The sequence below is a fragment of the Pan troglodytes genome, chromosome 22 (assembly GCF_028858775.2).
Source record: "Pan troglodytes isolate AG18354 chromosome 22, NHGRI_mPanTro3-v2.0_pri, whole genome shotgun sequence".
Taxonomy (NCBI): domain Eukaryota; kingdom Metazoa; phylum Chordata; class Mammalia; order Primates; family Hominidae; genus Pan; species Pan troglodytes.
This window is the reverse complement of record NC_072420.2, coordinates 41,443,577-41,462,330: the sequence shown is the minus strand read 5'-3', so window position 1 is coordinate 41,462,330 and position 18,754 is coordinate 41,443,577. Positions and strand designations below refer to the sequence as shown.

Here is an 18,754-nt window from a genome sequence, read left to right as displayed (position 1 = left end):
GTCACATGAGCATAACAGTTAGGAACAGACAGCACATATTCATAAAGAAACAGGCTAAAAAGGGAAATGTATAAATTCACATCACTATGGTTGGTTACTGTGTGCACCCAGCTTTCTAACTACAGTCGTCTGAAATACCATGATGAACAACCTTAGTCTTTTGACGAGTCAATCAAAACTGCAAAGGTTCGCCACCGCATTTGCAATCGCCCAAAGAACCAAGATCTCTAGAAATTGCATCTTTCACAGATACAAATGTACAAAAAGGACATCTCTTCATTTATTGAGGAAGTTCCAATGTTTATACTTTGAGAACCAGGGATGCCGACGATGTGTCTCTCAGTCCAAGGTTGAAAACCTCAGGATCCTTGGAGCTGCTGGTGTAAGTTCCTGGAGTCCAAAGGTTGGCGAACCTAGAGTTCTGATGTCCAAGGCAGCACAGAAGAAACATCTGTCCCAGCTCTCAGAGAGAGGGATCTGTGCCTCAGAATCCGTTGTAAGCTTTTGTTGCTGACAGCTTTTTCCAATTTGCCTTCTGTATTTGTTCTTTCCTGGTGCCCAATTGGATGGTGCACCTGACAACATGGAAGGCAAATCTTCCTCACTTAGTCCACCCAGATTCATACAGTAACCTCTTCTGGAAATACCCTCACAGACACACCCAAAATAATACTTTACCAGGTTTCTAGGTATTCCTTCATTTCTTAATCAAGTTAACACCTAACATTAAGTCCACTGGTGACCACATTAAGTTACTACTGGTCAACGTGGGTAACTTGGCACCCATATTCCTCTCCTTAAACCATGCTTAATAACAAGATGGCTAGTTCTGCCCAACATGATGCAACTATTTTGTGATAGTGATTTTCAAGATTTTAGATATTAGGGATTTTAGGCTTTAGGGATTTGAACTTTGAGATTTTTGGTCTTTAGGGATTTCAATCTTTCAGGATTTCAATTTTTGGGATCATGGCATTTGTGATTGTGTCTTTTGGGATTATGATACAAACCCAACAAGGGGTCAGATTGGGTTTGAAAATGAGCAAAATTATTTTGTAAAAATTATTATAATTATATGTTATATAATTATTACATAATAATTTTGCTCATTTTCATTCCTTAGTCTCTATGTAGTGCATGAATGCATAACTGAATGAGAGATGAATAATAGCAGTAAAGGACCTTGGATGGTTTATCTTAGGCTTGAGGATATTCAGGAGATCTTTGTTGAATCTGTTCCGTGATCATGGTAAGATGTTTCAGCTGAATCTCAGACTCACCGAGATAGAAGTAAGTGATGATGAAGTAAGTGATAGAACTAAGTGATGATGAATGTGGCTTCCAGTATGAACATGACTTATTTATGTCTAATAATGTGTTCCATTTGTACAGAACTTTAGGCTTTTTAATATAGTTTCACATATTCAGATTAACTTTATCTTCATATTTTTATGAGACATTTTGTTGATTCATTTTGGTGAACTGGAATAAGACTGACTCATGTCTCTGCAGGTTATGAGACACATTCAGAAACGAGGATGCTAGGATCAACCACATGGCCAGGCAACAAAGAAGGAAAGGAACTGTCACTCATGTGTACCTTTCTGAAAGTGGAGCCTGGAAGGCTGTTTGGGCTCCCAGGCAGTCTGGAGCCCATGCTGTTCCATTGCTCCTTCATGTACAACCCACGGAGCTTCACCTGACCATTAACTTCACTCAGTTTGATTCCCAGCACACCAGCCTCTGTCTATGTCTCTCTTACATCACTTTCCACTATGAATTATGCTTGTTCTTCCCCTCTATCACTTCTATGCTCTTTCACTCTACATCTTTCATTAAAATCTCAGAGAGAGAGAAAAAAGATTGGTCTTAGGGCAAAACTCTCATAGTAACTAAGTCACAGGCCACCTGTCCTGTATGATGTGGTGTGCAAAGCACTGTTGTCTTAAAGTGCTCTGGAAGCTCCCTTCTGGTTGTTGGACAGCATCTCAGCTGGCACTTCCCCTTGTTCCCAGTGGGGAAGGCTCAACCCAATTTCAGCTTCCCATGGGACCAATATCTTCCTTTTTCAGGGTAGGGGGGATGCATCTGAACCCAGCTTCTACTGTGTCTTCAAGGCTTCCATATTCTGGGGATCTGGACTTTCCAAACAGCTGCTTCAAACAGCTGACATCTAAATTCATCCTGCCTGGTGCCCCGGTAGCTGGATTATTCCCTTACTTACAAGATTACTCTCACATTTGCCTTGTTTAAAGGGCAGGCAGCCTAGCAGAGGGGAACTTCCCCTAGAATTCACAGCCACACTGCCTGCCCACCACAGTGTCTTGGCCCAAATGCCTTTCTCTGGCATCAGAGGGAAAATCAGGGGCCTGTGCTTTCTTTTGCTTACTTACCTTGGCTTGTAGGCACTTTGCTGAAATGTGTTAGGTTGGTGTAGTGGGTTGAACAGTGTTTCCCAAACATTCGTGTTCTACTGGTACCTCAGAATCTGACCTTATTTTGAAATAGAGTATTTGCAGATGTAATTAAGTTAGGATCTGGAGATGAGATCAGCCTGGACTTACTATAAGCCCTAAATCCAAGGACTGGTGTCCTTCTAAGAGAGAGGAGATGGAAATTTAGACAAGAAGACACAGGGAGAAGAAGGCCATGTGAAGACGGAGGTAGAAATTGGAGTTGGGTGTCTACAAGCCAAAGTATGCCAAAGATTGCTGGCAGATACCAGAAGCTAAGAGAGGCATGGGAATTAACACTGCCTACATCTCAATTTTGGACCAAATTTCTATTGTTTAAAGCAACCAGACATGTGGAAGTTTGTTATGGCAGCCCTCAGAAATGTAAACAGCTGGGTTTCCTAGAAGTAGAACCTGAGAAGGGGGTTCTCGTGCGAGGGACTGATGAAGGATTGGTTGAACAAGGGTTAGGTGGGGAGCTGCGTAAGTCAGGGATGTGGTTTCAGCTGGGGACTGGCCTCTGTCTGACCTCACGGGCTGGCTCTGGCGCACAGAGCGCCCTGCAGGGATATGATCCACCTGTGGCAATAGGGCCAATGCTTTGACCCCTAGGTCAGCCAGTTACTGACTGTGGGCTGCTGGGAGTGAGCAATGCCTCCAGCAGGAGCTGCTTTTTATTTGACAGAAGACAGCTCTCTGGGACAGGGTCCACCACCGCGGCGATTATGGCAATCGTTATTTCTTAAGGCAAATCCTGTGAAGTTATGGAATTTGTTACGGGCCCTGGTCCATAATGGTGGCAGCCACGAGAGGACGTGATTTGCGTGAGTAACACCCACAAAGGGAACCGTGTTGCACAGCACAGCAGATGCCCACCATTCCGGCAGTTATCTGCATTTGGGAAGGGGGAGGTTGTATGATACAGAGAGGAAGAGGGAATTTGGCTGGGGAGGCCACCAAACCAAGAGAGGCAGTTGGACATGGGCAGGGCTCCTGCTGAGGGAACTAAGACAGTTCCTAAAACTGCCTGAGCTCTATGCAGAGCCACCCACAGCAAGAGGTATAGGACACAGGTCTGATATGCCTATAACTGAGAGGAAAGAGATAGGCAATAACCATTAAATCAGGCTGGGCGCAGTGGCTTATGCCTATAATCCCAGCACTTTGGGAGGCCAAGATGAGTGGATCACCTGAGGTCGGGAGTTCGAGACCAGCCTGGCCAACATGGTGAAACCCCGTCTCTATTAAAAGTGCAAAAATTAGCCAGGCACGGTGACGGGTGCCTGTAATCCCAGCTACTCAGGAAGCTGAGGCAGGAAAATCGCTTGCACCCGGGAGGTGGAGGTAGCAATGAACCAAGATCACACCATTGCACTCCAGCCTGGGGGAAAAGAGCAAATCTCCATCTCAAAAAGAAAAAAACGTAAACAAATCACTTTTTAAACCTATTACTAGCAAAACATTTAAAAACAGAAGCTAGAAGTATGTGTTGACACAATAGCACATTTTATCAGCCCTTATTATGAAAATTCTGTGTCAATTCCTGTCCACCTGACTTTGAAGTTATCAGCATGTGTAGCAAAAGTGAATATGTTTCATGGCCTCTTTCCCATGAACATATTCACATTTTATGAAACAATAAAATTCACATAAAGATTACATCATAAACTCCAGTCTCCATTTTCCCCTCTTCATTGTATGCGACATACGCACGTTCCCTGAAAATAAAATGTGCGTGTAAAATTAAATTAACTGGCTATTTTAGGTTGAGTTCCCAGTGTACCTATTTGGAATGCCTTTCCAAGTCAAAACAGGTTTTGAGGCTGTAACAATAGCATCACAAATAAAACAAATTGGATTCAGAGTTTTACCTAAAGTAATTGGGAGTAAAAAAGGAATTGTTCAAGGTTCCCCACTATATCTTCATACTTCCTTTCGCTGGCTCTTGATTTACTTAGAGATGCAGTTAAGATGGAAATGAGCCATGCCCAGAGGGATGGAGAAGGCAGAGTGAGTGAGTTCTGGTGTTGCTTTTATGAACCACGCAAGTGCTCTTTGCAGAAACCTGGTCCGGAAGCCTTCCCCCGTGTAGGTGCGGAGAGGAGAAATTGCTCACAGTCTGAAGGAATAGCATGCACAGGAACACATTTTCAAGGGGTTCTGCTTTCAAAACTCCACCTTTCGGAAAAAATGTAAAAGGTGCTTTGAGGTGACCTTCACTCTTGTTTATTCCCAATACTCCCTCCTCCATCCGTTTCAATCATCGCAGCTCAGAACTGCGTTATGACAGCAGCCTGAAGAGGAACCCAGGCCTTCCTTATAGGACACCCAGCCCATAGCCTGCTCAATGAAAATGCCTGGTAAAATGGGCAACATGGTTCTATGCTAATGAAAGCTCGTGCCCTTGGGTGGCTTTCTGTCCCTCATGTGGGCTGGGTGGCCTGTCTCCCACTGCGTGAAGCCTACACCTCTCTACACTGCCCAACCCTGTTTCTTGGTTTAGTTTGACTCTGCAGCTACCCTTGGGCATGCCCTGGAGTCCGGCAGCCTGGGGGTGCTATGCCATGTCCAGGCTGCCTCGTGTTTACCATGATCCCCTTGGCTGCTTTCTTTCTTTCATTCTAAATCTCCTGGAAGTTTCCAGAAGAAAAGACTGCCAACTTCTCACCTTGGCACCCTTTCTACCTCTTCTGTTTTTGCATTTTACTTTTACTTTCAATATGCCTCTGCATCTGTTTAGTAACAACTAAAAAGTTTTCCTAGTTAGGTTATGACTATCTCAGGCTTTGAAGCTCTGTTCTTCTTACCAGCCACATGGTTAGGGCTGCCTAACTAACCTTTCTGTGCCTCAGTTTTTTTCATCTGGAAGATGGGGATCCCATAATAACATTCACCTCCTGTAGGGTTGTTGTGACAATTAAGTGAGTTTTCACACAAAAAAGGTTTAGAGCTGCACCTGGCCATTTGCAGGTGCTGCGTGTTAGCTGTAGTTTCTTTTTCTACACCCCCAACTGTTCTGAAAGACGGTAAGGGCTGTGAGCCCTGACTTGGCCGTATCAGCAATTTTGACAATATTGCATTCTTTTTCCATGGAAAAAACTCGAATAACTCTTACAGATGAGTTTCAAAGTCAACACAAGATCATCACTGTATTCTGCAGTTCCAGACTTGGGTGGAGTATTGGTGCCTAAGTTGGCCAATTTCCTAGCCATTGGAGGTGTGAGTCTCATGGCACTACTTAAATACTTTGATGCTGAGATGCCAATAGAGAAATATTGAAAAGTTGAGAAACTGATTCTGAATTTGGTTTTTATATTTTGATAAAAATGAAGAGAAACTAAAAGAATTTAAGGAGACCAGTCTTTTAAGAAATGTTCAAGTCTACTTTTTGTTTTGTCTAGGGAAGAAATGAAGACCAGTTATACAGCAACTCCCTTTTGTTTTTAGGAAGATAATTGGATATAATTTTGAGAATGTTCCTTGGTTTAACCTCAGGGAAGAGTTCAGCGTTATTGTTAAAGAAAAAAAAATGACCTTTGATAAGGCAGTAAGGAAGACTTTATTCAGAGCCATAGAGACCCTGCAATTGCATTTTGAAGTGGGCGAGAGAGATTGGGCACAATTCCAAATACAAAAAACAAATGGGAGTTTATAGCCAGGTAGTGAGGTGGGGATCAGTGGTTGGAATATTATTTACAGGAGACATCAAGGGTAAGGGGCATTCTGGCTACATCACCTGAACATGACTCTTGCTGAACACAGACCAGGGTGATCAGACAACCACCTGGGGGTTGGTGAAGGAGAAACCTGATCAGATAGTTAGGGTGATCAGATACCCAGGATAGCCAAACTAAGCAGGATTCTTGCTAAAACTGGAGAAGGCAGAGACAAGAAAGTCAGTGCTTAGTTGAGAAGAGCTTAGAGAGCGGCCTGCCTAAAGTCTGATCAGGGAAAGAGTCTGTCGTGATACACAGTTAAGCACAAGACTCTCGGCAGATGCTATGAGATCCACCTCTTCAGGGATGGTTGAAGGAGGCTGGCTTGGATTTGGGACTCTCTGAAAGGGCTCTCACTGTGAAGACAGCAGGTTGCTGACAACACCCACCTGTGTCCACCACAGCATGCAGGCCTCATCTACTTCTCCACCCACCTGTGTCTGTCACAGCATGCAGGCCTCATCTCCTTCTCCCCATGGGTGCAGCACGGCTGGCCAGCTTTGAGGTTGGGGTCATCTGTGGGTTTCTGACCAGAGCTCCCACATTCCCTAAATGGAAAATGAAGCCTGAGAATTTTCTGTGCTGCACCATCTTTGCTAGAATACTTGGCTCAGGACCAACTATCAAGAATATGAGAGAACAAGTAGTGTATCACAGAGATGTAAGTGTCAATCCTTGTTCTGGAATGTTCCCTGCAGTGGGGATTCAGCACAGATCATGGCCACTTATAGCCTTGGAAGTGAGAGCAGAGGGTTGGGGAAGGGCCCCCATAAGCCTTTCAGGTCTAGACTCTAGTGGATTAATAGGAGCAGACATCCCCAGCTGCCCTCTAGAGACAGTTCTAATATTTTAGTCACCATACTACTTCACCCTGACATCAAAGGACGTCTTCAATATGCATCTCTTTGATAATCTCCCCTCTTGGGTGAATTTCAGCCTGTCTCAATTGGGCCTCCACCTTCCTTTGCAAAGAAAGTGCCTTGTTTTTTCCTCTTGTTCTATAAGATCTTCCATGCCCCTATGCTATATCCAAGGTCTGGTGCTCAACTTCTGTTCTCAGTAACTACTGGCTTTTGTTTCTAACTTTCACTACAATTACAATCAACGCAAGCTTTGGGAAGCCTGCTTTTACCTTGAAGCACTTCCACATCAGGAGGTCTGAGTGCAGAGGTGCTCCTTACAACAGATGGATTGCTGCACTTACCAGGGAAAGGCCATCCTGTGATGTTCACCAAAACTAACAAACACCTGGAAATGGAAATTGTGTTTAATGAAAATAAACTGAAGCTGGCTTCGTTCATTATACCCAAAATATTAGCCATCTCTAATCTTTTCCTCACAGGTTATGCCCTGCAGGAATTACTGGGAGGGATAGAGAAGAATGCTTTCCGTTAGTGAAAGACAAGCTGTAATTGTTGGGAGCATTGGATGAGAAAATGCACATAAAATCACTTGGAAACTTGCATTAGCATGCAGGACAGATAGGTTCTGAAGCTCTTCCCAGAATTATCACACTGCAGCCCCTCGGGGTGGGGGTGGGGGGAGGGGTGTCACCGTAAGGTAATGAGGCAGGTGGGAAGGCCACCTGTCTTGGCTCAGAGCCACTGAGGTGCCATCTGGGTGCAATTCAGGCAGGGGGTGACTGGCTACCTGTCCTGGCTCAGAGCCACTGGGGTGCAATCTGGGTGCAGTTCAGGCAGGGGTGACCATGTTTTCTTTAGTGAAGTTATAGCCTATGCTATGTGAAATACCTGGATGATTTCCTAAAATCGACTTTAACAGTGTTTGCCTATATTAGTCAACTTTAGAGTGTTTTATAAGTAGTTTTCCACTTAATCACATTCATTATTCTTGATTTTTTTTCTTTTTGTCCCTGTCACTGAACATTTGCATATGTAGACAAAATAAAATGTTGTATATCTCATAGTGAAACCATGTAACATGCACACACACAGAGAGAGGGAGAGAGAGAGAGAGAGAAAATGGTGAGCCATGTATCAATGATCATAATTGACTAAACTGGCAATGTTAAACTACTGCGGGTTCTACCTCTCAAAGATCCCGAATGTCACAGGTGGCACCATCCGTAGAAATGGTAATTCATCCCGTCAATTAGCTGTGATGCCCAGGACCAAATGTTAGCAAGGCTGGGATTAATAGCAAGTGATCATTTGCATCTGGCATTCAATTGGGAGCTGCCATGAGATGCTCCCACCCTGGGGTCTCTGTTCTAAATATACGACAGGCTGATACTTTGCAGGAAGGTTCATTCTCAAACATAAATAGCACACATGGTCTTTGCATTTTGCCTCCCATCCTAGCTGGAGAAGCTTATTTTGTATGTCATCCTAAAGGTCAACTTTCTCATGCTAAAAAAGAAAATGGGCATCAGGTGAAGGTGCAGGGAGCGCAGAGAATGCTCAGTGCAGCAGCTGGTGGTTGTCCTGTACCTGCTTCCTGCTTGTCTGTGTGTTTTGCCCAAAGCGATGTGGGCCCGAAGTTACTGCCAGGATCTGTCTGTGCCCTAGTTTTGCCCAATTCTCACGTCACCAATTCTACGACCCTTATTTCAGGTTGAATAGTTTTTCATGTGAGACCCACTACCTGAAGAAGGCAACCCTGCTTACTTACTCTAGTAGGAAAAGGAATGCTGGTTTTCTCAGAGTGAAACTATTGAAAATCTTACCCTTATTTTTCCAAACACACCCCTCCTACAGTGCTCCTAACATGTTTTAGTTGACAATTAAACGTCTTTGTGAATTAGTTTTTTTGTTCCCTGTTCCACATTTCCCCTACCCATAAGGCTTATGTATTTTCTGTAAAGCAAGTACCTTTCTTTTAAAACAAAGAACCATGAAATTAAGAAAGGTTTTTTGGCTGGACATGGTGGCTCATGCCTGTAATCCCACCACTTTGGGAGGCCGAGGCGGGTGGATCACCTGAGGTCAGGAGTTCGAGATCAGCCTGGCCAACATGGTGAAACCCCGTCTTTACTAAAAATATAAAAATTAGGCATGGTGGCATGCACCTGTAATTCCAGCTACTTGGGAAGCTGAGGCAGGAGAATCACTTGAACCTGGGAGGCGGAGGTTGCAGTGAGCTGAGATTGCACCACTGCACTCCAGACTGAACAACAGAAAGAGACCCTGCCTCAAAAAAAAAAAAAAAAAAAAAAAAGTTTTTTTTTCTTTTTTTTTGGAATTGTTGTTTTGTCTTTTTAAAAACATTAGTGATGGTGACCAAAACTTGGAACTTGGAAGCTGTCAGTTGGGTGAGGCTTTCCAGGCTGTGTTTTCTCCATTTGATGCTCTTCTAGCAAGCATTTTCTTTCAGTAAAACTCCCAGGGGAAAAGAATGTGAAATAACTACTTTGTAAATGATACCAAGCCTCAATGTTAATGTTCAGTATTGATATTGAATGTCTCTCAGCATTTTAGTTAGTTATGTGTCATCTTCCCTTAGGTTTAAGAATGTCATATATCAGCTATCCTGTTAAGGATATGTATTTAATCCTTTGAAAAAAAAAAATATATATATATACCAAATACATATAAAATTGAAAGGCTCTGTTTTATATTTTTATGTATGGGGAAAATGGGGAGAATTTCAACTTACTTTGTAATCGGGTCCTAACAGTTCATGATTTTTAATAAGTAGCAATCTTACCAGCAGTGCTTTCCCACCGTAGATTTAATTAGTGTTTCTTCCCCCACCCCCAACCCCTTTTGCTAGTTGACGGAGCTGAGAGGAGGGAAACGGCCGCAATTTGAAACCTTGTTAGAAATTTATGAAGTGCTAAAATGTTTTATTCCCAGAGGCTGGCTTGCCAGCTGTCACGAGCTCCCTACCTGCCTCCGCGGCTGTGATAGCAGGGGTAAGAGGGAGGCTGCCAGAGCTGCACAGGGTGGGGAAATGCCATTCCCGTCAGCAGCACAGGGCGGAGGTTAGCTCCTCATTCCCCTGCAGCTGACCAGCCACATGTGAGATGAGAATTCAGGGGATCTGGAGCGGGCATCGGAGCCCTAGAGTAAGACCCTTTGCGGCTGTTGATAACAGGCACTGATCGCTGATCATGCAATGAGATGTCAGCTTTGGGTATAGAAATTAAACACCCATTCTGTTGGTGGCCTCAAACAGATAATTGGCCTCTTACTAGCAAAATGTCCCTGAACTAATTTCTTCTGGAGGAAACACCTTCTCACAAATGTTACCAGGTGTGAAGGATGTTCTTCCCGGGGTCATAGCCTACCTGCAATGACTTGCTGTGTCCCCATCCTTCCCCTGTTGCTTCTATGATGCCTGGAATGTGTCTCTCAGGAAACAAAGTTTAAAAAAATTTTTTTTTCTTTGGTCCTTGAATGGAAATATCACTTGCACACTGTGGTCATAGATACCCCGGAGAATAAATAATTCATAATAAAGGTGCAAATCACCCACGTTAGATGCTGGGCTGGAGGAAGTGCTAAGTCTGACATGATGGAGACCAAAAGGCCCCACGGAAGCAGAGGAGGAGGAGGAAGTGCCTCCTCCAGGGCCAGGGGCTGGGCCAGGCAGTGCCTTCATGATTTGCCTCCAAGTTGCTCTGCGCAAGGAATTGGGCATGGAAGAAGGAGCCAGAGACCTCAGAAATCTTCATGGCAATGACATTGGTTAGGAAAGTATGCCCTCAGCACCCTCTCCTACCTCCTCTGCCTCTCCAAACCAACAATTATAGTAAGTACTTTTGGTTTCACAGAACTTTCTGACAAGTTCTTTTCTTTTTTTTCTATGATACATGTGCAGAATGTGCAGGTTTGTTACATAGGTATACATGTGCCATGGTGGTTTGCTGCACCCATCAACCCATCATCTCGGTTTTAAGCCCTGCATGCATTGGGCATTTTTCCTAATGCTCTCCCTCTCCTTGCCCTCCAACCCCTGACAGGCCCCGGTGTGTGATGTTCCCCTCTCTGTGCCCCTGTGTTCTCATTGTTCAACTCCCACTTGTGAGTGAGAACATGTGGTGTTTGGTTTTCTGTTCCTGTGTTAGTTTGCTGAGGATGATGGTTTCCAGCTTCATCCATGTCCTTGCAAAGGACATGAACTCATTCATTTTTATGGCTGCATAGTATTCCATGGTGTATATGTGCCATATTTTCTTTATCCAGTCTATCATTGATGGGTATTTGGGTTGGTTCCAAGTCTTTGCTATTGTAAATAATGCAGCAATAAACATACATGTGCATGTGTCTTTATAGTAGAATGATTTCTAATCCTTTGGGTATATACCCAGTAATGGGATTGCTGGGTCAAATGGTGTTTCTGGTTCTAGATCCTTGAGGAATCGCCACACTGTCTTCCATAATGGTTGAACTAATTTATACTCCCACCAACAGTGTGAAAGTGTTCCTATTTCTCTGCATCCTCACCAGCGTCTGTTGTTTCCAGACTTCTTAATGATCACCGTTCTAACTGGCTTGAGATGGTATCTCATTGTGGTTTTGATTTGCATTTCTCTAATGACCAGTGATGATGAGCTTTTTTCATTTTTTTTTTTTTTTTGCTGCATAAATATCTTCTTTTGAGAAGTGTCTGTTAATATCCTTGACCCACTTTTTAATGGAGTTGTTTGTTTTTTTCTTGTAAATTTGTTTAAGTTCCCTGTAGATCCTGGATATTAGCCCTTTGTCGGATGGGTAGATTGCAAAAAATTTCTCCCATTCTGTAGGGTTGCCTGTTCACTCTGATAATAGTTTCTTTTGCTGAGCTGAAGCTCTTTAGTTAATTAGATTCCATTTGTCAATTTTGGCTTTTGTTGCCATTGCTTTTGGTGTTTTAGTCATGAAGTCTTTGCCCATGCCGATGTCCTGAATGATATTGCCTAGGTTTTCTTCTAGGGTTTTTATGGTTTTAGGTTTTACATTTAAGTCTTTAATCCATCTTGAGTTAATTTTTATATAAGGTTTAAGGAAGGAGTCCAGTTTCAGTTTTCTGCATATGGCTAGCCAGTTTTCCCAGCACCATTTATTAAATAGGGAATCCTTTCCCCATTGCTTGTTCTTGTCACGTTTTCCAAAGATCAGATGGTTGTAGATGTGTGCTGTTATTTCTGAGGCCTCTGTTCTGTTCCATTGGTCTGTATATCTGTTTTGATACCAGAACCATGCTGTTTTGGTTATGGTAGACTTGTAGTATATTTTGAAGGCAGGTAGCATGATGACTCCAGCTTTGTTCTTTTTGTTTAGAGTTGTCTTGGCTACACAGGCTCTTTTTTGATTCCGTATGAAATTTAAAGTAGTTTTCTCTAGTTCTGTGAAGAAAGTCAATGTTAGCTTGATGAGGATAGCATTTAATCTATAAATTATTTTGGGCAGTATTGCCATTTTCATAATATTGATTCTTCCTATCCATGAGCATGGAATGTTTTTCCATTTGTTTGTGTCCCCTCTTTTTTCTTTGAGCAGTGGTTTGTAGTTCTCCTTGAAGAGGTCTTATCGCATCCCTTGTAAGTTGTAATCCCAGGTATTTTATTCTCTTTGTAGCAATTGTGAATGGGAGTTCACTCATTATTTAGCTCTCTGCTTGTCTATTATTGGTGTATAGGAGTGCTTGTGATTTTTACACATTGATTTTGTATCCTGAGACTTTGTTGAAGTTGTTTATCAGCTTAAGGAGTTTTAGGGCCGAGATGATGGGGTTTTCTAAATATACAATCATGTCGTCTGCACACACAGACAATCTGACTTCCTCTCTTCCTATTTGAATGCCCTTTATTTATTTCTCTTGCTTGATTGCTCTGGCCAGAACTTCCAATGCTATGTTGAATAGCAGTGGTGAGAGAGGGCATCCTTGTCTTGTGCCAGTTTTCAAAGGGAATGCTTCCAGCTTTTGCCTATTCAGTATGATATTGGCTATGGGTTTATCATAAATAGCTCTTATTATTTTGAGATATGTTCCATCAAGACCTAGTTTATTGAGAGTTTTTAGCATGAAGGTGTTTTGAATTTTATCAGTCCTTTTCTGCATTTGTTGAGATAATCATGTATTTTTTGTCATTGGTTCTGTTTATTGATTTGTGTATGTTGAATCTGCCTTGCATCCCAGGGATGAAGCTGACTTGATCATGGTGGATAAGCTTTTTGATGTGCTGCTGGATTCGGTTTGCCAGTATTTTACTGAGGATTTTTGCATCGATGTTCATCAGGGATATCGGCCTGAAATTTTCTTTTCTTGTTGTGTCTCTGCCAGGTTTTGGAATCAGGATGATGCTGGCCTCATAAAATGAGTTAGGGAGGAGTCCCTCTTTTTCTATTGTTTGAAATAATTTCAGAAGGAACGGTATCAGCTCCTCTTTGTACCCTCTGGTAGAATTTGGCTGTGAATCCGTCTGGTCCTGGGCTTTTTTTGGTTGGTAGACTATTGATTTACTGCCTCAATTTCAGAACTTGTTATTGATCTATTCAGGGATTCAACTTCTTCCTTGTTTAGTCTTGGGAGGGTGTATGTGTCCAGGAATTTGTCCATTTCTTCTAGACTTTCTAGTTTATGTGTGTAGAGGTGTTTATAGTATTCTCTTATGATAGTTTGTATTTCTGTGGGATCAGTGGTGATATCCCCTTTATCATTTTTTATTGTGTCTATTTGATTCTCCTCTCTTTTCTTCTTTATTAGTCTACCTAGTGGTCTATCTATTTTGTTAATCTTTTCAAAAAACCAGCTCCTGGATTCATTAATTTTTTGAAGGTGTTTTCATGTGTCTAACTCCTTCAGTTCTGCTCTGACCTTAGTTATTTCTTGTCTTCTGCTAGGTTTTGAATTCGTTTGCTCTTGCTTCTCTAGTTTCTTTAATTGTGATGTTAGGGTGTTGATTTTACTTCTTTCCCACTTTCTGATGTGGGCATTTAGTGTTATACATTTCCCTGTAAACACTGCCTTAGCTGTGTTCCAGAGATTCTGGTACACTGTATCTTTGTTCTCATGGGTTTCAAAGAACTTGGTTATTTCTGCCTTAATTTTGTTATTTACCCAGTAGTCATTCAGGAGCAGGTTGTTCAGTTTGCATGTAGTTGTGCGGTTTTGATGCTCTACATGTTTAGAGAAACTTCTCTAGTAATGAACTATAGAAATGATCCCTGAAAGTACTCTTCTGATAAGTTCTTTTTTAAAAAAGTAAATGTACAAGGGCACTCTCTAATTGGGATCGTTTCTCTCTGTATTAGTTTGTTAGGGCTGTTAAGAAAGCATCACAAACCGAGAGGCTTGAACAAGAGAAGTTTGCTCTGTCTTGCAGTTCTGTAGGCTCCAAGTCCAAGATCAAGGTGTCAACAGGGTTTTTTTTTTTTCTGAGAGCTGTGAGGGAAAGATCTGTTCCAGTCCTCTCTCCTTAGCTGGTGGATGTCTGTATTCATGATCACATGATGTTCTCCCTGTAGTGCACATCTGTGTTCAAATATAAGATGAGAGATGGAGGGGTGGAGGAGAGAGAAAAAGAGGGAGGGCAGGAGGGAGAGAGAGAGAGAGAGAGAGATGCTATGTTGGCTTTGAAAATAGAGGGGGGGGGGGCCATGAGCCAGGGAATACATGTAGATTCTAGAAGCTAGAAAAGATAAGGAAACAGACTCTCTGCTAAAAACATTTGATAACAGGTACCAAGCTGGGAGACTTGGAGCAGACAAGAGCTGTACTTAGATTTAGCAAAACTGCATCTTCGTGATGAGCCAGACTCAAGGATGATAAAGTCCACTACTTGGAAGGATCATGGCTGCAGCCTTGGGTTTAACTTGAAGTCATTCACTGAGTTCAGATACCAGACTGACTCTTTCCATAAGGAATTGCCTGGTTAGGTGAGGGTAGAAATTCAACAATGACTGTTGCATTCCAGGAGAAGGAAGGCAAAGAGCCAAACTCCAAGTTGTGCTTTGGGAATGTTGTGATTATAAGTAAGTGCATCAGCTCCAGGCTCCCCAGTGTCACATGCACACACTATGGGGACTGATCGTCTTGATTCTCAGTGAGGTGTCTTGGGGACCCTGTCCCAGCTGGGAAGGTGAAGGGATGTATTAGAAGGCTTGGTGCCAGGTGCAGAAAGGGGAAGATTCTGGAGGCCAGGCACAGTCCATGAGCTGTAGCCAGAGACCTGGCATGAGAATAACATCTAACTTCCCGGAAAAACAGCACAGCCAAGCCAGGCATCAGTCAAGGATCACAGGAGGAGAGATTTGCAGGAAAGCAAAGTTCCTCTACCTGGGTGGCAAAATGCCACAGCTGCTGAGGCTTCCTTGACTCTTGCCTGCTTGAAACTGGCAAAGCAGTGACTGCTGGTGGCTATGAATGCTTGTTAAATGGCCCATTCTTACTCCCTGACTGGCCTGTGCCCAGGACCTCTGCAGTTGGATAGAAAGACAGTGTCTCTAGGGTAAGGCAGGTCAGAATCAAACACAAATTCCACTCAGTATGACCTGTGGCTCCCGTGCAAGCTAACGTCACCCTCTCAGCCTCAGTTTCATGATGTAAAAAACAGGAGGAATTCTGAAATATTTGAAGCAGGTGTGAAGCAAGGGCCAGTTGAATCAATAAATGTGAATGTGGCCGGGCGTAGTGGCTCGTGCCTTTAATCCCAGCACTTTGGGAGGCCATGGTGGGCAGATCATGAGGTCAAGAGATTGAGACAATCCTGGCCAACGTGGTGAAACCCCGTCTCTCTCTACTAAAAACAATAAAAATGAAAAAAAATTTCAAAAATTAGCTGGGTGTGGTGGCATGCACCTGTAGTCCCAGCTACTCGGGAGGCTGAGGCTGAAGAGTTGCTTGAACCTGGGGGGTGGAGGTTGCAGTGAGCCAAGATCCTGCCACTGCACTCCAGCCTGGTGACAGAGCAAGACTCTGTCTCATAAATAAATAAATAAAATAAATAAATAAATAAATAAATGTGAACATATCCAATACAGCTCCTGATTCTTCATGGAGGCAAAAAGATGAATGCCCCTCTTGACACCTCCCCCTTTTGATGTGTGGAGGGCGATGGCTGCATTTTCATCTGGGACAGTGATGGAGATAGAAGGTGGCAGTGAGGAAGGAAAAGGAGGGAAGCAAAGACTGGCACCCCAGGCTGTGCAATGACTGCTGCCAGGGGCAGGCTCATGGGATGATGGCAGGAGGGATGGGGAGCTGGCTTTGAAGTCCTGGACTGAAGCCAGAATGGTTCTCATGCTCCTTTAGCAAGTTCTCCGAGGCCAGCCCCAGCAATCAACCCAACAAACTGAGGGCAGCACAGAAGAGTCTGGACAGCCCACTCCCCGCTGTAGTGATGTGCATAATCAGCCTGCAGGTGCACCTTGACTGGGGGACAGAGAGATAGGCAGGCCAGCTGGCAGGCTGCCCCCAGGGATATGGTTATTTATCCATGATCAGAAGGGCACAAGGGAGTCACGTGCACTTTAAAGATCATTCAGTTGGTTTTTTTATTCAGGCTTAAAAAGATGTAATCCAACCTGAAAAGATTCCAGGGGCAATGAGGAATTCAAAGCAGAGCCGGCTTCTAGGTGACCATGATGCTTGGAGAATTTGGGGGCAAGGAGGAGTCCTGATGCATGGGGTCATGGAGAGTGGCGGGAGTGAGATGGGCACTCAGGATAGGCTTGGAGCACGTGGGAGGCTGAGAGCCTGGGGACTGTGGAATCCAACCTGGAATCCTCTTGGATGGACTGGGAGACTCAATGCCAGGAGATGAGACAGGATGGGGCTAAGAGCAAAGGCCCCAGGCTGGGAGGAGCTATGTGTCCTTTCTCTCTACCCTTCTCTCCCTCTCCTCTTTGTGCCTCCTCACTACCCCATTTCACACCCCTTCCAGGCAGCCTTGTGCAGTCCGGATCCCTGTACTCTAAGGATTGTCACGAGCACACTTGTGTTCTTTATTTATGATGATCTATTAACAAGAATAAATGGTTGTGGGTCAGATAAAGGGCTAAAAATCAAGTCATCCTTAACATCTTTAAGATGCTACTATGTATCATCTGTCAGGGCATGAGGGTCTTCATCAGGCCCACTAAAGAATCCCATTTCTCTTGAACCAAGTGTGTCATGACGGGAAGGAAGACAAGACCATTTGAGGTGTGAAGTTTTGGGGTAGAGGCCCTTTTAGGAGCCAGGTTAGCCCCCAGCTTCCCCAAGAAACCAAGCTGCCCCCCTCATCCTCGCCTAAGCAAGCAGCTGATGACAAAACTGGAGTTGGCCTGAGGGTTTCAAAGGAAAACCATAAATAGACCCCCCAAAATAAGAAAATAATGTAACTAAATTCTTTCCACTTTATGCCAGCAGTCACCACACCTCCTGTCCTCTGTATCTCAGTTTTAGGTCTTTTTTTTTTTTTTTTTTTTTTTGAGACAGAGTCTTGCTCTGTCACCCAGGCTGGAGTGCAATAGCGCCACCTCGGCTCACTGCAAGCTCCGTCTCCTGGGTTCACGCCATTCTCCTGCCTCAGCCTCCCAAGTAGCTGGGACTACAGGCGCCTGCCACAGTTTTAGGTCTTTATTCTGTGTTCCTCTTTCTTTTTTTCCCAGTCCCTTTTTCTGCATCTCTCAGAATATACACTAATGTCCTAGGACAGCCGTAACAAAGTGCCACACATTGGGTGGCCTAAAACAGAAGGAATTTATTTTGTCATAGTTCTAGAGGCCAGAAGTCTAAAGTCAAGGTGTGAACACGGTGGTCTCCCTCTGAAGCTCCTGGTGGGAGTCTGCTCCGCATCTCTCTGTGGCTGCTGGTGGCTGCCTTCTCAGTCCCTGTTGTCGTATCTATCATACCGTGTTCTCCCTGTGGGTCTGTATCTGCCTCTCTGGGTCTTTGTCCAGATTTTCCTCTTCTTATAAGAAAACCAGTCATTGAATTAGAGATCATGGTAATCCATTATGACCTCATCTTAATTGGATGACATCTACAAAGTTCTTGTTTCCAAATAAGGTCACATCCACGGGTGCTGGGTGTTAGGACTTGAACTTATCTTTTAGGGGGACACGATTCTGTCCACTGTGATGGATATACGTGTATTCCCCCACATGAAACAGTACTCCACACATAGGGAGGACTCAATCAAGACTTGATGCCAAAACTTAGTGGCCCAAAGTGGCAAACATTTATGATTTCTCATGATTCTGTGGGGGCAGCTCTGCGGCTCTTCTAGTGAGGAGAGGCACTCTCTTGATTCTCTTAAGTGTCTGGGCTTCAAATCGGATGGCAGGCACAACTGGGCCTCAGCACATGCTCTTTACCCTCTGGTGGACTAGCCTAGCCTAGTACTCAGGTGGTGGACCCATGTCCCAGCAAGCCACAAGGCTCATGCCCTTCCCAACTGCTTGCATCACATCTGGCAATATTCCTGTGACTAAAGCAAGTTGCATGGCCAACTCCAGATTCAAGGAGTAGAGAAGTCGGGGAGCAGCCAAGTCACATTGCACAGGACATGCATGAGGAATGAGAGAATTTATTGCAGCCATTTTTTTGCAAATAGTCTACCATAGAGGCTGAGTGACATGACCTTTTATATATGCGGAAGAGTAACAATATATACACATGGGCTGGGCACGATGGCTTACGCCTGTAATCCCAGCA

The 18,754-nt window shown here is 43.8% G+C and overlaps 1 protein-coding gene and 1 pseudogene across 3 annotated transcripts in view; one reads left to right on the top strand and one right to left on the bottom strand.

The window, feature by feature from the left end:
- Positions 1 to 18,754, top strand: part of DSCAM (DS cell adhesion molecule) — a 939,729-nt gene that overhangs the window by 178,887 nt on the left and 742,088 nt on the right. The gene's annotated exons all lie outside the window — the stretch shown is intronic.
- On the bottom strand, positions 14,220 to 14,294 carry LOC112206668 (small nucleolar RNA U3; annotated as a pseudogene).